We start from the raw sequence: 20,806 nt of genomic DNA on the forward strand, positions 1-20,806 counted from the left end.
CTTCAGCACATGGATAGAGTCAATGTGAACACCACCACATCAGGAAACAGAATAGATACATTACTCCTAAAAACTCCCTGAGGCTGCTACTGTGGAGTCATGCCCTCTCCCCACTCTGAACCCCTGACAATGAGTAATCTGTTTTCCAACAAGGTCAATATAACTTTTATCTTTTACTCAGGATAATGCCTTTAAGATTCAACTGAATTTTTGCATGTATCAATAGTTTGTTCCTTTTTATTGTTAGCAGTTCTCCATTGCATGCCCAAGGTCTTGTCATATACAAGAGATATATTTATGCATTGATATGTATGTGAGATTTCAAAAAGAAATATGTTTTCTGTGATAATTTTTTTACTCTCAATAACATGTTATAAAAAGTGAATTATTCTGACATAAGAGTTATAAGTAAGGTCCAGTTTATTTGTGAAAAATATCGTATTTCTATTTTTTCTTTTATGGACAGTCTGCAATTTATCTTATGTTATCACTACCTTAGTTAGGGTTATTTTTCTCTTTATCATGTTAACAAGTCTGCTCTGTTATTATATGTCTTATCACTTATTTTTATTACAGTAGCCTCTGGGATCTCTGAACTTTCATTTTCTTGTACTTCTTTTGAATTATGTAGGTGTCTTCAAGTACGTACAATTACATATTGAAATACATGTTATTAAAATAACATTGAAATATATATTACCTTGTAAATTACTTTCCTTTTATCTCCTTTTTATAATATTTAGCATATTGTTTAGAATTGTTTAAAAGTTACGTGGCTATTAGCTCTACAACAGTGCTAAAGGAACTTCTCTAAGTGGGAAACACAAGAGAAGAAAAGAACCTACAAAAACAAACCCATAACAATTAAAAATCTGGTAATAGGAGCATACATATCGATAATTACCTTAAAACTGAATGTATTAAATGCTCCAAACAAAAGACACAGGCTCGCTGAATAGATGCAGAAACAAGACCCACATATACTGTCTACAAGAGACCCACTTCAGACCTAGAAACAAATACAGACTGAGTGAGGGGATGGAAAAGATATTCCATGCAAATGGAAATCAAAAGAAAGCTGGAGTAGCAATACTCATATCAGATAAAATAGACTTTAAATAAAGAATGTTACAATAGACAAAGGAGGACACTACATAATGATCAAGGGATTAATCCAAGAAGAAGATATAACAATTATAAATATATATGCACCCAACATAGGAGCACCTCAATACATAAGGCAACTGCTAACAGCTATAAGAGAGGAAATCGACAGTAACACAATAATAGTGGGAGACTGTAACACCTCACTTACACCAATGGACAGATCATCCAAACAGAAAATTAATAAGGAAACACAAGCTTTAAATGGCACAATAGACCAGATAGATTTAATTGATATTTTTAGGACATTCCATCCAAAAACAGCAGATTACACTTTCTTCTCAAGTGCACACAGAACATTCTACAGGATAGATCACATCTTGGGTCACAAATCAAACCTCAGTAAATTTAAGAAAACTGAAATCATATCAAGAAGCTTTTCTGACCACAACACTATGAGATTAGAAATCAATTACAGGGGAAAACAACATAAAAAACACAAAAACATGGAGGCTAAACAATACATTACTACATAACCAAGAGATCACTGAAGAGATCAAAGAGGAAATCAAAAAATACCTAGAGACAAATGACAACAAAAACACAACGATCCAAAACCTATGGGAGGCAGCAAAAGCAGTTCCAAGAGGGAAGTTTATAGCAATAGAAGCTTACCTCAAGAAACAAGAAAAATCTCAAATAAACAATCTAACCTTACACCTAAAGGAACTAGAGAAAAGAATAAACAAAACCTAAAGTTAGTAGAAGGAAAGAAATCATAAAGATCAGAATATAATCATATTATCATAAAGATCAGAATCATAAAGAGCACAAATAAATGAAATAGAATCAAGGAAAACAATAGCAAAGATCAATAAAACTAAAAGCTGGTTCTTTGAGAAGATAAACAAAATTGATAAACTATTAGCCAGACTCATCAAGAAAAAGAGGGAGAGGACTCAAATCAATAAAAGTAGAAATGAAAAAGGAGAACTTACAACAGACACTGCAGAAATACAAACCATCCTAAGAGACTACTACAGGCAACTCTATGCCAATAAAATGGACAACCTGGAAGAAATGGAAAAATTCTTAGAAAGGTATAACCTTCCAAGACTGAACCAGGAAGAAATAGAAAATATGAACACACCAATCACAAGTAATGAAATTAAAACTGTGATTAAAAATCTTCCAGCAAACAAAAGTCCAGGACCAGATGGCTTCACAGGTGAATTCTATCAAGCATTTAGAGAAGAGCTAACACCCATCCTTCTCAAACTCTTCCAAAAAATTGCAGAGGAAGGAACACTCCCAAACTCATTCTATGAGGCCACCATCACCCTGATACTGAAACAAAGATACTACAAAAAAGAAAATTACAGAGCAATATAACTGATGAATATAGATGCAAAAATCCTCAACAAAATACTAGGAAACAGAATCCAACAACACATTAAAAGGATCATACACCATGATCAAATGGGATTTATCCCAGGGATGCAAGGATTCTTCAATATACACAAATCAATGTGATACACCATATTAACAAACTGAAGAACAAAAGCCATATGATCATCTCAATAGATGCAGAAAAAGCTTTTGACAAAATTCAACACCATTTATGATAAAAACTTTCCAGAAAGTGGGCATAGAGGGACCCTACCTCAACATAATAAAGGCCATATATGAGAAACCCACAGCAAACATCATTCTCAATGGTGAAAAAATGAAAGCATTTCCTCTAAGATCAGGAGCAAGACAAGGATGTCCACTCTTGCCACTATTATTCAACATAGTTTTGGAAGTCTTAACCATGGCAATCAGAGAAGAAAAAGGAATAAAAGGAATACAAACTGGAAAAGAAAAAGTAAAACTGTCACTGTTTGCAGATGACATGATACTGGACATAGAGAATCCTAAAGATGCCACCAGAAAACTACTAGAGCTAATCAATGAATTTGGTAAACTTGCAGGATACAAAATTAATGCACAGAAATCTCTTCCATTCTTATACACTAATGATGAAAAATCTGAAACAGAAATTAAGGAAACACTCCCATCTACCACTGCAATAAAAAGAATAAAATACCTAGGAATAAACCTACCTAGGGAGACAAAAGACCTATATGCAGAAAACTATAAGACACTGAGGAAAGAAATTAAAGATGATACAAACAGATGGAGAGATATACCATGTTCTTGGATTGGAGGAATCAATATTGTGAAAATGACTATACCCAAAGCAATCTGCAGATTCAGTGCAATCCCTATCAAATTACCAATGGCAGTTTTTACAGAAGAACAAAAAAAATCTTAAAATTTGTATGGAGACACAAAAGACCCCAAATAGTCAAAGCAGTCTTGAGGGGAAAAAAAAGAGCTGGAGTAATCAGACTCCCTGACTTCAGACTATACTACAAAGCTACATGTAAAAGAATGAAATTAGAACACTCCCTAACACCATACACAAAAATAAACTCAAAATGGATTCAAGACCTAAATGTAAGATTGGACACTATAAAACTCTTAGAGGAAAACATAGGAAGAACACTTTTAGACATAAATCACAGCAAAATCTTTTTTGATCCACCTCTTAGAGTAATGGAAATAAAAACAAAAATAAACAAATGGGACCTAATGAAACTTCAAAGCTTTTGCACAGCAAAGGAAACTATAAAGAAGACAGAAAGACAACCCTCAGAATGGGAGAAAATACTTGGAAATGAAGCAACTGACAAAGGATTAATCTCCAAAATATACAAGCAGCTCATGCAGCTCAATATCAAAAATACAAACAACCCAATCCAAAAATGGGAGGAACACCATTGTAAAGCAATTATACTCCAATAAAGATGTTAAAAAAATAAAATGGGTGGAAAGCCTAAATAGACATTTCGCCAAAGAAGATAGATTGCCAACAAACACATGAAAGGGTGCTCAACATCACTAATCATTAGAGAAATGCAAATCAAAACTACAATGAGGTATCACCTCACACCAGTTAGAATGGACAACATCAGAAAATCTACAAACAATAAATGCTGGAGAGGGTGTGGAGAAAAGGGAACCCTCTTGCACTGTTGGTGGGAATGTAAATTGATACAGCCACTATGAAGAACAGTATGGAGGTTCCTTAAAAAACTTAAAATAGAATTACCATATGATCCAGCAATCCCACTACTGGGCATATACCCAGGGAAACCATAATTCAGAAAGACACATGCACCCCAATGTGCATTGCAGCACTGTCTACAATAGCCAGGTCATGGAAGCAACCTAAATGCCCATCGACAGATGAATGGATAAAGAAGATGTGGTACATATATACAATGGAATATTTCTCAGCCATAAAAGGGAGCAAAACTGGGTCATCTGTAGAGACGTGGATGGATGTAGAGACTGTCATACAGAGTGAAGTAAGTGAGAAAGAGGAAAACAAATATCGTATATTAATGCATTTATGTGGAACCTACAAAAATGGTACAGATGAACCGGTTTGCAGAGCAGAAATTGAGACACAGATGCAGAGAACAAACGTATGGACACCAAGGGGGGAAGGTGGTAGGGTGGTGGTGGTGGGATGAATTGGGAGACTGGGATTGACATATATACACTAATATGTATAAAATGGATAACTAATAAGAACCTGCTGTATAAAAAAAAGTTATGTGGTTATTTGGTCATAACATATGAATTTCAATTTAACGTATTAAAGAACTGATTTTTTAAAATACAGAACATTTGGACAGATAGTTTTGGGAGCCACTGCTTTAAACCTTATACCTACAGCTACTTAAGTACTGTTTTTTTTTTCTTCTCCAGGGATATTAGAAATTTCTAGATTGACTAAATGGCCTCTAACTTCCCTTTGCATTCAGAGAATTTAGAATATGCATTATAGGCATGAATGTGTTTTTTTTTCATTCATGTTCTATCAGTCAGTTTAGGCTGAGTTATTCTGCAGTAATAAACAGCCCCTAAATCTTTTTTTTTTTAACATCTTTATTGGAGTATAATTGCTTTACAATGGTGTGTTAGTTTCTGCTTTATAACAAAGTGAAACAGTTATACATATACACATAACCCCATATCTCTTCCCTCTTGCATCTCCCTCCCTCCCACCCTCCCTATCCCACCCCTCTAGGTGGTCACAAAGCACCGAGCTGATCTCCCTGTGCTATGCAGCTGCCAGCTATGTATTTTATACCAGCTATGTATTTTATATTTGGTAGTGTATATATGTCCATGCCATTGTCTCACTTCATCCCAGTTTACCCTTCCCCCTCCCCATATCCTCAAGTCCATTCTCTAGTAGGTCTGCATCTTTATTCCCGTCCTGCCCCTAGTTTCTTCATGACCATTTTTTCCCCCTTAGATTCCATATATGTATGTCAGCATACGGTATTTGTTTTTCTCTTTCTGACTTATTTCACTCTGTATGACAGACTCTAGGTCCATCCACCTCACTACAGATAACTCAATTTCATTTCTTTTTATGGTTGAGTAATATTCCATTGTATATGTGTGCCACATCTTCTTTATCCATTCATCTGTTGATGGACACTTAGGTTGCTTCCATGTCCTGGCTATTGTAAATAGAGCTGCAATGAACATTGTGGTACATGACTCTTTTTGAATTATGGTTTTCTCAGGGTATATGCCCAGTAGCGGGATCGCTGGATTGTATGATAGTTCTATTTTTTAGTTTTTTAAGGAACCTCCATACTGTTCTCCATAGTGGCTGTATCAATTACATTCCCACCAACAGTGCAAGAGGGTTCTCTTTTCTCCAGCATTTTTTGTTCGTGGATTTTTTAATGATGGCCATTCTGACTGGTGTGAGATGATACCTCATTGTAGTTTTGATTTGCATTTCTCTAATGATTAATGATGTTGAGCATTCTTTCATGTGTTTGTTGGCAATCTGTTTATCTTCTTTGGAGAAATGTCTATTTAGGTCTTCTGCCCATTTTTGGATTGGGTTGCTTGTTTTTTTTGATATTGAGCTGCATGAGCTGCCTGTGAATTTGGGAGATTAATCCTTTGTCAGTTGTTTCCTTTGCAAATATTTTCTTCCATTCTGAGGGTTGTCTTTTGGTCTTGTTTATGGTTTCCTTTGCTGTGCAAAAGCTTTTAACTTTCATTAGGTGCAATTTGTTTATTTTTGTTTTTATTTTCATTTGTCTAGGAGGTGGGTCAAAAAGCATCTTGCTGTGATTTATGTCATGGAGTGTTCTGCCTATGTTTTCCTTTAAGAGTTTAATAGTATCTGGCCTTACATTTAAGTCTTTAATCCATTTTGAGTTTATTTTTGTGTATGGTGTTAGGGAGTGTTCTAATTTCATTCTTTACATGTAGCTATCCAGTTTTCCCAGCACCACTTATTGAAGAGGCTGTCTTTTCTCCACTGTATATTCTTGCCTCCTTTATCAAAGATATGGTGACCATATGTGCATGGGTTTACCTCTGGGTTTTCTATCCTGTTCCATTGATCTATATTTCTGTTTTTATGCCAGTACCATACTGTTTTGATTACTATAGCTTTGTAGTATAGTCTGAAGTCAGGGAGCCTGTTTCCTCCAGCTCCATTTTTCTTTCTCAAGATTGCTTTGGCTATTAGAGGTCTTTTGTGTTTCCATACAAATTGTGAGATTTTTTTGTTCTAGTTTTGTGAAAAATGCCAGTGGTAGTTTGATAGGGATTGCATTGAATCTGTAGATTGCTTTGGGTAGTAGAGTCATTTTCACAATGTTGATTCTTCCAGTCCAAGAATATGGCATATCTCTCCATCTATTTGTATCATCTTTAATTTCTTTCATCAGTGTCTTATAATTTTCTGCATACAGGTCTTTTGTCTCCCCAGGTAGGTTTATTCCTAGATATTTTATTCTTTTTGTTGCAATGGTAAATGGGAGTGTTTTATTAATTTCACTTTCAGATTCTTCATCATTAGTGTATAGGAATGCAAGAGATTTCTGTGCATTAATTTTGTATCCTGCTACTTTACCAAATTCATTGATTAGCTCTAGTGGTTTCCTGGTAGCATCTTTAGGATTCTCTATGTATAGTGTCATGTCATCTGCAAACAGTGACAGCTTTACTTCTTCTTTTCCAATTTGGATTCCTTTTATTTCTTTTTCCTCTCTGATTGCTGTGGCTAAAACTTCCAAAACTATGTTGAATAATAGTGGTGAGAGTGGGCAACCTTGTCTTGTTCCTGATCTTAGTGGAAATGGTTTCAGTTTTTCACTGTTGAGGACGATGTTGGCTGTGGGTTTGTTTTATATGGCCTTTATTATGTTGTGGTAAGTTCCCTCGACGCCTACTTTCTGGAGGGTTTTTATCATAAATGGGTGTTGAATTTTGTCAAAAGCTTTCTCTGCATCTATTGTAATGATCATATGGTTTTTCTCCTTCAGTTTGTTAATATAGTGTATCACATTGATTGATTTACGTATACTGAAGAATCCTTGCATTCCTGGGATAAACCCCACTTGATCATGGTGTACGGTCCTTTTAATGTGCTGTTGGATTCTGTTTGCCAGTATTTTTTTGAGGATTTTTTCATCTATGTTCATCCATGATATTGGCCTATAGTTTTCTTTCTTTGTGACATCTTTGTCTGGTTTTGGTATCAGGGTGATGGTGGCCTCTTAGAATGAGTTTGGAAGTGTTCCTTCCTCTGCTATATTTTAGAAGAATTTGAGAATGATAGGTGTTATCTCTTCTCTAAATGTTTGGTAGAATTCGCCTGTGAAGCTGTCTGGTCCTGGGCTTTTGTTTGTTGGAAGATTTTTAATCACAGTTTCAATTTCAGTGCTTGTGATTGGTCTGTTCATATTTTCTATTTCTTCCTGGTTCAGTCTCGGAAGGTTGTGCATTTCTAAGAATTTGTCCATTTCTTCCAGGTTGTCCATTTTATTGGCATAGAGTTGCTTGTAGTAATCTCTCATGATCCTTTGTATTTCTGCAGTGTCAGTTGTTACTTCTCGTTTCATTTCTAATTCTATTGATTTGAGTCTTCTCCCTTTTTTTCTTCATGCATCTGGCTAATGGTTTATCAATTTTGTTTATCTTCTCAAAGAACCAGCTTTTAGCTTTATTGATCTTTGCTATAGTTTCCTTCATTTCTTTTTCATTTATTTCTGACCTGATCTTTTTTCTTTCACAGCCCCTAAATCTTAATGGCTTTCGATAACAGGATTATTTCTTGCTCGTGTTATTAGTTCATGGGTCAGCTTGATGCCTTATTTTGTCTTCATTCTGAAACCAAGGATGAAAGAGTAGCTTTTATATGTTATGTGGTCGTCTTGCAGTAGAGAGAAAAGAGCAATCGTAGACCAAATGATGCCTCAAACCTTATTCTGAATGTGTTTCATGTTAATTCCACTTACATGTCATTGACTAAAATAACCATGTGCTCAAGCCTGAAGTATAATCCTCCTATTAGGGAAGGTCAGCAAATATTTTTGAATAATGTTAGAATTTACCATATGTGGCTTGCAAGTATTATTTTATTTTTACTATTTTATTACATGAATTATGGATATATATGGAGCTTAGGCATTGTCTTGAGTTATTTTGTATCCTCTTTACTTTCTTTAACTTTATCACCAAAGTAACCATAAGAGATAGCTAATATCTGCAATGGTTAAGAATTTGCAGTAAAATCAGCTTCATCTTAACAAATTTTATATAATCCTAGACACGGACTCTCAGTAAACTGTCTAAGGAGCTATTTTTCATGGTTCACTTTTTAATTGTAAGCCTATAAAAATGTCTAGGCAATTTATTAAATACTCTGCAGAATAACATGTCACAAGCAGTTAGAGACTTTATTGAATTTTTTTTCTTTTTAACTTCTCTATAGAGCTAGGAGTGTTTTGATGAGACAAACCATCTTTGAATCTTCATTGTAGCCCATGCTGTCATTGTCTTGTCTATATCTTCTCTGCATGCCCACCAGAGCGCTCCCAATTCTTACCCTATTGACTCTTGGCGTTTGTCTTCCTCTTGTGACAGGAGTCCACTGGTCTATGTGCTAGACAGGCTGGAAGTGCCCAGGAGGTAATACCTCTCAGGAGAAACAACTTGCCCCTGGGTTGAAGTGACTCTGAGACATGTACTATACTGGCTCCCAGAGTTCTTGGGGGATTGAGCCCCATTACCCTGAGTAGTAACCTGCAGCATAACCCGTTTTATTAGCTTCCTTTCCTTCTTATCTCACTTTCCCACTCCCCTTACTGATACTTTCTGGAATCACTCAATGAACTCAAACTATTTACACTCATACCTTTTATCTAAGGGTCTACTTCTGGCGGGACCTGATCTAAGATGCTTATCATGTGGATTAAGGCCTGGCAAGTAATAGGTGCTTAGTAAATGTTGATCATAATGGTTAAAAGAAGGTAGGAAAGGAGGCAGATATTTCCCTGAGAAATATTGCTCAGTGGACACATGTAAAACCAGTTTTTAAATTTAGCATTTCTTTCAGTGTATCTAGCAAAGTCACCTGCTTATAATTTAACATTTAAAAATTTTCTCATGTCTTATATTTTCACATTTCTGATAAATTCTTCTACCTGGTATCCTTACTCTACCAAACTCCCATCTTATTCCAAATTTTAAAGTCCTACAAAAGACCATGCCATGAAACTTAATAATAATGTTATTATTAATAACAATAGTCAATATTTGAGTGTTTGCTCTAAGTACTGTCCTAAGGGCTTTACATGTATTAATTCATTTAAACATCACAACAAATCCAGAGCCACAGTATTATTATTTATCTTCCCATTGGTTAATTAAGGAAGACACCAATATTGGGTTAGCCGAAAGGTTTGCTCGTTTTTTCCTGTAAGATGGCTCCAGTAGCACTTAGTTGTCTTTAACTTCATTCGAAACAGTTTTGTTAGATTGTATGTGACAGCTGTCACATCAGAGTGCATTTAAGAAAAGACATCAAAATTGGTGAATTTTTGTGTAGCCGTTTTAATGAAGATGGAAGAAAAAAGCACATTTTCAGCATATTATGCTTTATTATTTCCAGAAAGGTACAAATGCAACTGAAACGGAAAAAAAGATTTGTGCAGTGTATGGAGAAGGTGCTGGGACTGATTGAACGTGTCAAAAGTGGTTTGCGAAGTTTTGTGCTGGAGATTTCTCTCTGGACGGTGCTCCATGGTTGGGTAGACCTGTTGAAGTTGATAGCGATCAAATCGAGACATTAATTGAGAACAATCAACATTATACCACGTGAGAGATAGCCGACATACTCAAAATATCCAAATCGAGTGTTGAAAATCATTTGCACCAGCTTGGTTATATTAATAGCTTTGCTGTTTGGGTTCCACATAAGTTAGGGGAAAGAAACCTTCTTGACCATATTTCTGCATGTGATGAGAATGCAGAAACGTAAAAGTAATGAGAATGTTACTTTTTTTTTTTTTTTTTTTTTTGCGGTACGTGGGACCCTCACTGTTGTGGCCTCTCCCGTTCCGGAGCACAGGCTCCGAATGCGCAGGCTCAGCGGCCAGCGCTCATGGGCCCAGCCGCTCCGTGGCATGTGGGATCCTCCCGGACCGCGGCACGAACCCGTGTCTCCTGCATCGGCAGGCGAACTCTCAACCACTGCGCCACCAGGGAAGCCCGCAATAAATCTTTTATTAAGGGCTTGTATGTTTGAGTGTCTGGGAAATGGGGAGAACGATTTTGTAAGTCCAGAAAAAACTACACAGCCATATAAGTAACAATTACTGAGCCCCTACCCTGGGGGCAGGGTTGTGTTTAATGTTTTGTAAGCTTTTTTGTTTAATCTTCAAACAACCCTATGAAGTCACAACTAACTATTATGTGGGAAAATGACTCACCCAGCCAGGTTGGTTGGACCTGAGTCCATGCTCTTAACCAGCAGGCTGAAATTGTTCCAGGATGTCTGGGTAAAAGAAGGTGATTTTCCTTTTGCTTTTGTTCTCAATTTTACGCATCCAGCACCTTCTCCCTGGTGTAGGCTGTACTTCACATATGGGTGGGATTTTGATTTTTCTCTAATGTTTGTAAGGCCAAAGGATTCAAACTTATAGAAATACATTTACCCATCAGTCTTACTCTTTCTGTAGTGCCTTCCTAATCTTCATCTTTTTCTAATATTGACTAAGAAATTTATTTTTATTTATTCAAAAATTTTTTTTAAAACTTTATTTAAAATTTTTTATCTTTTTGGCTGTGTTGGTTCTTCATTGCTGTGTGCAGGCTTTCTCTAGTTGTGGCGAGCAGGGGCTACTCTTCGTTGTGGTGTGTAGGCTTCTCATTGTGGTTTCTCTTGTTGCGGCATGCAGGCTCTAGGCACACGGGCTTCAGTAGTTGTGGTGCACGGGCTCAGTAGTTGTGGTGCACGGGCTTAGTTGCTCCGCGGCATGTGGGATCTTCCTGGGCCAGGGATCGAACCCATGTGCCCTTCATTGGCAGTTGGATTTTTAACGACTGCACCACTAGGGAAGTCCCAAAACTTTTTATTTTATATTGGAATATGGTTGATTAACAATGTCATGATAGTTTCAGGTGTATAGCAAAGTGGTTCAGTTACACAAATACATGTATCTATTCTTTTTCAAATTCTTTTCCCATTTAGGTTGTTACATAATATTGAGCAGAGTTCCCTGTGCTATGCAGTAGGTCCTTGTTGGTTACCCATTTTAAATATAGCGGTGTGTACATACCAATCCCAAACTCCCTAACTATTCCTTCCCCGCTGGTAACCATAAGTTCGTTCTCTAAGTCTGTGAGTCCGTGTCTGTTCTGTAAATAAGTTCATAAGAAATTTTTATATACTTAGCTGTGTTTAATACTTAAAGTGGAGTATACACTATTAGCAAAGCAAACTGTTTAATTATATCTGTATTTATAAGAAAATATGTGTACATTTTTCTATTGAGGAAGATAAATTACCCATTAAGAGGTCTTCTGAGATCTTTGATAATAGCCATTAATTGACTCACCTATATCTGAGGTTTAAATCAAATATTTGAATATTTGGTAAAAACTAGATTGATGATAATTAAAATTTTAACCAAATGGGTGGCATCATATGTGTAAACGTATTTTTTGTTTTGAAAACGTACAGCGTTAAGCAAGATTTGCAAGAATACTGGAGATATGAATTAACAGTTCATTTTATGAACAATATGAACAATAAAAATGATTAGTCAACCAAGAATTTCTCTTTCAAGCTTCTCCAAGTTAGAATCAGCTCCACAGACTGCAATTAATCTTAGCTAGATTCCACCTTAAATACCTGTGCTTTCAAGTGGAAGTTGTGGTTTGGCAACCTTTTCCTCAGTCTAGGAGAACCTTCTGGGTGTAGCAATATTGCAGGAGGACTTGGCCATGTAGTTAGCTATGGATGGTCCTCAGGAAGTTTTAAGTCTGTGCTTCTCAAGTGTGGTTACCCGACTAGTATGTGAAGCTACATGTTAGAAATATCAGTTTTATCCAACGGAAGGTAAATGAAAGAATAATTTTTATGTTAAAACAAGCATGCATATATGATGAAGCAGAAAGCAAAAGTGGCACACATTTCTACATACTATATAACATAGGAATTTAAAAAATTGTCAATTTGGAAGGCCTGGATTCAAGCTTCACTTCTCTCTGCCATTTGAGAAATAATTGAGGTTATTGTCTAAGGCCCAGACTTAACCAGATTTCTATGGTTTGAATCCTAGTTTTGCTATTTCCTAACTGGGACTTTGGGCAAATTATTTAACCTCTGTGGGTCTCAGTCCCACTCTTGGTAAAATGAGGATAACGCTAGTACCTGCTTCATGGGCTTGTTATAAAGATTACATGAGTTAATATTTGTAAATTGCTTAGAACTGCCCCTGGCACATAAGTAAGTGCTATCAAAGTATTTGTAAAATAAATTAAATGAACTTAAATTGGTATCGCAGTAGTAAGTTTTGAGAACATTTAGTTGCTCTCGACGTGAGAGGACCGGGCTGTGAGAATGAATGGGTGATTTGTCTGAGACCCCATTTCTGCTCCCTCTGTTTTGATTTCCTTTCTCTCCTTCACCTGGGAACTTATCTGTGAGTATATTTATACTGTCACCCTCACCAAGTACTTGATCCCATCTTTTTATTTCAAATCCTTTGTCCTTTCAGTTGTCCCATGTATTCCAAAGGGTATAAATGTCTCAGAGCATTACTTCTCAAACATTTGTATGTATATAAATCACCTAGGGTTGTTGCTAAAATATAGATTGTGGTTCAGAAAACCTGGGTTAGGGCTTCAAATCCTGCATTTCTAACACGCTTCCACATGCCCCTGCTTCTGGTTCTGGAATCACATTTTGAGTAGCGTGTCCTAGTAAATTTTATCATCTAAAAAAAATGATCTAGCACCAATTTAAATATGTGCTTCGACTTCAGGTTCCAGGCCAATAAATAATTATTGCATAGTATTGTGGTGGAGAGAACATTCTCTTCTGCTCTTTAGTATCTCATGGTTATGAGGAAACTGGCTAGAATACAGCAATGATATTTCAAATGTCCACCCATCCACTCCTTTTCTTGTACACTGTGCTGGGGAGTGAGCAGAACATTTTGAAAACCTCACCCTCAAGGTGATTTGCTCCATGAACATTTGACAATGGAATTTTCAGAGAATTTTTATTTCAAAACTCTAGGCAGAGAACCTTTCCTGGATCCAGCAGCATATGGCAGGCCTGTGAGCAGTGTCCTAGGTGGGTGGGAGAAGTGTGATTCTCTGACAACCACGCGCAGGCTTTGCCATCCTGAGCAGGGCCCTCAGCAGAAGCAACAGCGGGGGGTTGGGGGGTTGGAGTCAGGAGGAGAGACGCAGGAGGAACCCCTTTCCCTGGGCTCTGCCAGCATTTTGGTGCTCTGCCCAGGGTTGAATTAGTAACGCAGTCCAAGGGAAAACATTCAGAGACGTTCCCTGGGGGAGACTCCCAGGAAACTCTTTTCCTGCTCTCCACCTGCTCCTAGAGTTCTGTGAGAACGAACTGACAATGCTATGAGGTTAATGAACCCATCAAATCATCATTCGTTTTTCAACTTTTAAAATTGCATGCAGTCATTGGCTCTTCAGATATTTGTCAAGGGACCAGCAGCCAAAAACTTCTTCCCAGGAATAAGTTTTCTTCCAGCAAAATAAATGGAACTCTCACCTCCAAAATAATATTTTTCTTCAAGTACTTAAATATTTAAGGATTGTAAAGAAATCTTTTCAGGAAAAGTAAAGATACAAAAATAAAATACAGATTTAGAAAACATATATCGGGGGATAAAGAACCTTCTAAGCACTGGGCAAACTGTACTGAACCTGATGTAATACTGTTTTTCTTGATTTGGGGGCTTCCTGGGGTTGCCCAGATTAGCTGAATCTAGGGAGTAGTAATGAACACTGCTGGGCTGTTCTTTGTGCGTAGATGTCCCAGGCTAATGGGCATCCATGTCAGGCAGCTGCCATTTGCTGCTCCTTGGCAGTGATCAAGGTTGCAGGTTGAAGTCCTTCTTCAACATCCTGGCTCCCGGGTCTCCCCGGGCAGGGCGCTGGCACAGGTGGCTTCACCACAGCTTCCTTTCCTGTTCCCTGGATTCTGAGCAAATTCTGGGAAAATTCGATTCCTGCTTCACCATCTTTAACCACTTGCTCTGATTGCTGTTATGGCTTTGAAACCATCTAGAATGTCATCCAAAGTGTAAAAGGCCATTCCTAAAAAAGGCCAGAGAACTCACAAACTGAAACCTCTCTGCTGCTTTATGATACCAACTTATGAGTCAGGGCTTTCTCTTTCTTGGATCATTTTTTGGGGGACCATATTGTCTCCTTTATTATTTCTTTTCACTCTACTTCCTTCCCCTTTACCCTTCTGCACTCCGCCACTCCATGACCCACCTCATCACTAAATTATTCACTAGTGGAGTAGCTTCTCATTAAAGCTCTTAGAGCCTCAGGTTTGGTATTTATCAATAGGGATAATAATAACTATCCTACAGTATGATTTCGCTGAAATCACTCTGAAAATGGTCATATGTTCAAATATTAATTTTTGCTCTTTGATTAGGAAACTATAAATAGAAAATCTAAACTATTTAGTAATTCTGGAAATTTCAAGAGAAGTTGGAGTCTCTAAAAATGCTAGAGCCGCACATAACCTTTCACTGATGATGAATATTCTGGAATAGTTATTTCTTTGATTTGCTCTTTTTCTACCTCCCTGCTTTCTTCCTGACGTTTTTTATCTTTCTCTTTCCCCATTTTTCCTTATCATCTCTCTCCCCAGTCTCTTGCTTCTTTCTCCTTAGAATAAACATGGGGAAGTTTTTGCTTGGCTTGAAGCAGGATTTTTGAATGATTAAATGAATTAAGGGTAGGTTATGTTGTTCCAAACAATCGTTATGTCTCTATGGAAGTCATTAGTGCAGCTTCCCAAGTATTTCTGGTTCTCTGCATTCTGGGGATGTGGTAGGATGGTGCTTTCTAGGCCCTTGTCATTGGGTAGGGCCACATAACTAGTTCTGGCCAATGAGTTGTGAGCAGATGAGAGGTATGTCACTTCCAGGCTTGTGTATCTAGTGGCCAATATGAGACCCTCCAGAACGGTATCCCTCTGGTACAGCAACTGGACATGTTTGAGATGATACCTGTGCTATCAGCCTGGGCCCGTGAATGACCGCAAGGAGCAGAGCTCCTAGAGACCAATAACAGACACGTATCATGAGTAAGAAATAAAGCTTCGTTGTTTTAACACACTGAAATTTTGGAGATTTTTTTTTCAACCACAGTATAGGTTAGACTATATGGACTGGTGCATTTACTAAAATGTGGACTTCTTTAGGGAAGAGAAGAAAAGAAAGAAGGGAAAGTGCTTTAACTGAGAGGTTATTGTCTGTCTCTGCTAGGTGTTCTCATAATGACACATTAAATTATTATTGATTATTAGCCCCCAAAATTCAAGCTATAACTACTTAGGTATTTAAAATATTGATTTGTAGTACTACACATCCATTAGCATCTTTAACATAATGGTCGTCAACACATAGGTAACTAAGATAATGAACAACCTCCAAGTGGAAGATCTAGATTGATAAATTTGGGCTCTTGTAGCACCAATCTAAATCTCAACAGAGAATCTGAAGGGCAATGGCTATCATTTATTCATTCAACCATCTATTCATTGTCAAATATCTATTGACTACCTAACTTGGTCAGGCACTGTGTTAGGTGCTTAAAAAACAAAACAAAAGGGCTTCCCTGGTGGCGCAGTGGTTGAGAGTCCGCCTCCCGTGGCAGGGGACACAGGTTCGTGCCCTGGTCCGGGAAGATCCCACATGCCGCGGAGCGGCTGGGCCCGTGAGCCATGGCCGCTGAGCCTGCGCGTCCGGAGCCTGTGCTCCGCAACGGGAGAGGCCACAACAGTGAGAGGCCCGCGTACCGCAAAAAAAAACCCACAAAAAAACCAGTAACTACCTTAGATAAACCCTTTACTGTATTCAGAGCAGTTTTCCTTATATTACCCAATTTTTCTTCATAATAGCAAAATGTTCATTCTGCTTTTTTTTTGGCTTCACTATACAGCTTGAAGGATCCTAGTTCCCTAACCAGGGATCGAACCCAGGCCCCTGGCATTGGCATTGGCAGCTCAGAGTCTTAATCACTGGACCGCTGGGGAATTCCCCATTCTGGTTTTTTTTTGTTTTTTTTTTTGCGGTATGCGGGCCTCTCACTGTTGTGGCCTCTCCCGTTGCGGAGCACAGGCTCCAGATGCGCAGGCTCAGCGGCCATGGCTCACGGGCCCAGCCGCTCCGTGGCATGTAGGATCCTCCTGGACCGGGGCACGAACCCGTGTCCCCTGCCTCGGCAGGCGGACTCTCAACCACTGCACCACCAGGGAAGGCCCCCCATTCTGTTTTAAACATGAGGAAACCAAGACACAAGGAATGAAGTAACTTACCAAGCTCACTCAGGTAGGCAGTAATAAAACTAGGATTTAACCACTATTTTCACACAATTATCAACAATTATTTAACACTTATAAAAGACTGTTGGTGAAAGATTAGAAATGGAAATTTGATCATAAAATGTATAATTATTTGCATGTTGAAAAAAGGAATTTTTAACAGAAGTACACGGATGCCTTAATTTGTAGAACCTTGAAATTGTAGACAATGCTTAGAAGATCCTGAAAGTAGTTGATTACCTAAAATTATTAAGAAAAATTTCTCTACAATTATATTCTTATTAGACTAGCTAGGAGACAAAAGAACTACATTTTCAACATTTTATTTCCCAGGAAATCCAGCATTAGTGAGGAAATAGTAATTACATTTTATCCTTTCATTTGTATTTGTAAAATTAAAAAATATATATATAAAAGGCAAGTCAAAATTATTTGAAAAATTTTCTCTGTATTAATGACGGAACTGGAGGAGGCATTCTTGATTTAATTTTCTCTTTTGTAGAATTATTGAATAGTGGAGATGAAAGAGAATATAAATCATCTGAGCCCTTCCTTTGTTTGGAGACATATAAACTAATACCCAGGGAAAGAAGCTATGGAGCCAGTGATGGGGCTGAGGCTAGACCTCAGGCCTGAAGACTGCCCCGAGTCACTCTTTTACTTTTCTTTAAAAGGCAATGTATATAAAACAAAGATCACTTTATTTTTCTGATAAGTGTTAGCAACTTTGTGTTTGCTCCACAATCCATAGGAAGAAACTTGGTTTACTTCATGTCACTCTTATCCAAGAATTTTTTAAGGTCAAAACAGATAATGTCCAATCCAAAGCCATCTTTGAGCCTAAGTATCATTTATGACCAATTGCAGTCCATTAGCAGCTAAGAACTGTATGGTCTGACTCTCCCTCTTGTCTTCTTTTTTTTTTAAATTGGGGTCTAGTTGCTTTAAAATGTTGTGTTAGTTTCTACTGTACAATGAAGTGAACCAGCTATATGTATACATATATCCCCTCATCTTGGACCTCCCTCCCACCCCCATCCCCCATCCCACCTGTCTAGGTCACCACAGAGCACTGAGCTGAGCTCCCTGTGCTATACAGCAGGTTCCCACTAGCTATCTATTTAACACAAGGTAGTGTATATATGTCAATCCCAATCTCTCAATTCATCCCACCTCTCTATCACACCACCGTGTCCACACAACCATTTTCCAGGGTCTGCATCTCTATTCCTGCCCTGCAAATAGGTTCATTTGTACCATTTTTCTAGATTCCATATATATGCATTAATATACAATATTTTTCTCTTTCTGACTTACTTCACTCTTTATGAAAGACTCTAAGTCCATCCACCTCACTACAAATAACTCAATTTCGTTTCTTTTTATGGCTGAGTACTATTCCATTGTATATATGTGCCACATCTTCTTTATCCATTCATCTGTCAGTGGACACTTAGGTTGCTTCCATGTCCTGGCTATTGTAAATAGTGCTGCAATGAACATTGTGGTACATGAATTTTTTGAATTACGGTTTTCTCAGGGTATATGCCCAGGAGTAGGATTGTTGGGTCATATTGAGTTTTATTTTTACTTTTCTAAGGAACCTCCATACTGTTCTCCATAGTGGCTGTATCAGTTTACATTCCCACCAACAGTGCAAGAGGGTTCCCTTTTCTCTACACCCTCTCCAGCATGTGTTGTTTGTAGATTTTCTGATGATACCCACTCTAACAGGTGTGAGGTGATACCTCATTGTAGTTTTGATTTGCATTTCTCTAATGATTAGTGATGTTGAGTATCCTTTCATGTGTTTGTTGGCAATCTATATATCTTCTTTGGAGAAATGTCTATTTAGGTCTTCCACCCATTTGTTTTTTTAAACATCTTTACTGGAGTATAATGGCTTTACAATGGTTTTCCACCCATTTTTGGATTCGGTTGTTTGATTTTTTGATATTGAACTGCATGAGTTGCATGTGTATTTTGGAGATTAATCTCTTGTCAGATGCTTTGTTTGCAAATATTTTCTCCTATTCTGAGGGTTGTCTTTTCATCTTGTTTATGGTTTCCTTTGCTGTGCAAAAGCTTTTAAGTTTCATTAGGTCCCATTTTTTTTGTTTGTTTGTTTGTTTTTATTTCCATTTCTCTAGGAGGTGGGTCAAAAAGGATCTTGCTGTGATTTATGTCACAGAGTGTTCTGCCTATGTTTTCCTCTAAGAGTTTAATAGTGTCTGGCCTTACATTTAAGTCTTTAATCCATTTTGAGTTTATTTTTGTGTAAGGTGTTAGGGAGTGTTCTAATTTCCTCCTTTTACATGTAGCTGTCCAGTTTTCCCAGCACCACTTATTGAAGAGGCTGTCTTTTCTCCATTGTATATTCTTGCTTCCTTTATCAAAAATAAGGTGACCATATGTGCATGGGTTTATCACTGGGCTTTCTATCCTGTTCCATTGATCTGTATTTGTGCCAGCCCCATACTGTTTTGATTACTGTAGCTCTGTAGTATAGTCTGAAGTCTGGGAGCCTGATTCCTCCAGCTCTGTTTTTCTTTCTCAACATTGCTTTGGCTCTTCGGGGTCTTTTGTGTTTCCATACAAATTGTGAAATTTTTTGTTCTAGTTCTGTGAAAAATGCCATTGGTAGTTTGATAGGGACTGCATTGAATCTGTAGATTGCTTTGTGTAGTATAGTCATTTTCACAATATTGATTCCTCCAATCCAAGAACATGGTATAACTCTACATCTGTTTGTACCATCTTTAATTTCTTTCATCAGCGTCTTATCGTTTTCTGCATACAGGTGTTTTGTCTCCTTAGGTAGGTTTATTCCTAGGTATTTTATTCTTTTTGTTGCAATGATAAATGGGAGTGTTTCCTTAATTTCTCTTTCAGATTTTTCATCATTAGTGTATAGGAATGCAAGAGATATCTGTGCATTAATTTTGTATCCTGCTACTTTACCAAATTCATTGATTAACTGTATTAGTTTCCTGGTAGCATCTTTAGTATTCTCTATGTATGCTATCGTATCTTCTTCAGTGACACTTTTACTTTTTCTTTCCGATTTGGGTTCTTTTTATTTCTTTTTTTCTCTGATTGCTGTGGCTAAAACTTCCAAAACTATGTTGAATAATAGTGATGAGAGTGGGCAACCTTGTCTCCTTCCTGATCTTAGTGGATATGGTTTCAGTTTTTCACCATTCAGAACGATGTTGGCTGTGGGATTGTAATATATGGCTTTATTATGTTGATGTAGGTTCCCTCTATGCCTACTTTCTGGAGAGCTTTTATCATAAGTGGGTGTTGAATTTTGTTGAAAGCTTTTTCTGCAACTATTGGGATCATCATATGGTTTTTATCCTTCCATTTTTTAATATGGTGTATCACATTTGTTGATTTGTGGATATTGAAGAATCCTTGCATTCCTTGGATAAACCCCACTTGACCTGGAGTATGATCCTTTTAATGTGCTGTTGGATTCTGTTTGCTAGTATTTTGTTGAGGATTTTTGCATCTGTGTTCATCAGGGATATTGGCCTGTAGTTTTCCTTTTTTGTAAGAACTTTGTCTGATTTTGGTATCAGGGTGATGGTGGTGGCCTCTCAGAATGAGTTTGGGAGTGTTCCTCCCTCTGCTATATTTTGGAAGAATTTGAGATGGATAGGTGTTGGCTCTTCTCTAAATGTTTGATAGAATTCGCCTGGGAATCCATCTGGT

At 37.5% G+C, this 20,806-nt stretch overlaps 1 long non-coding RNA gene across 1 annotated transcript in view; it reads left to right on the top strand.

Moving 5' to 3' along the window:
* LOC307186165 overlaps positions 1-20,806 on the top strand; it is a 161,800-nt gene that overhangs the window by 103,462 nt on the left and 37,532 nt on the right. The gene's annotated exons all lie outside the window — the stretch shown is intronic.

Source organism: Stenella coeruleoalba (assembly GCF_951394435.1).
Source record: "Stenella coeruleoalba genome assembly, chromosome: 4".
NCBI classification, from domain to species: domain Eukaryota; kingdom Metazoa; phylum Chordata; class Mammalia; order Artiodactyla; family Delphinidae; genus Stenella; species Stenella coeruleoalba.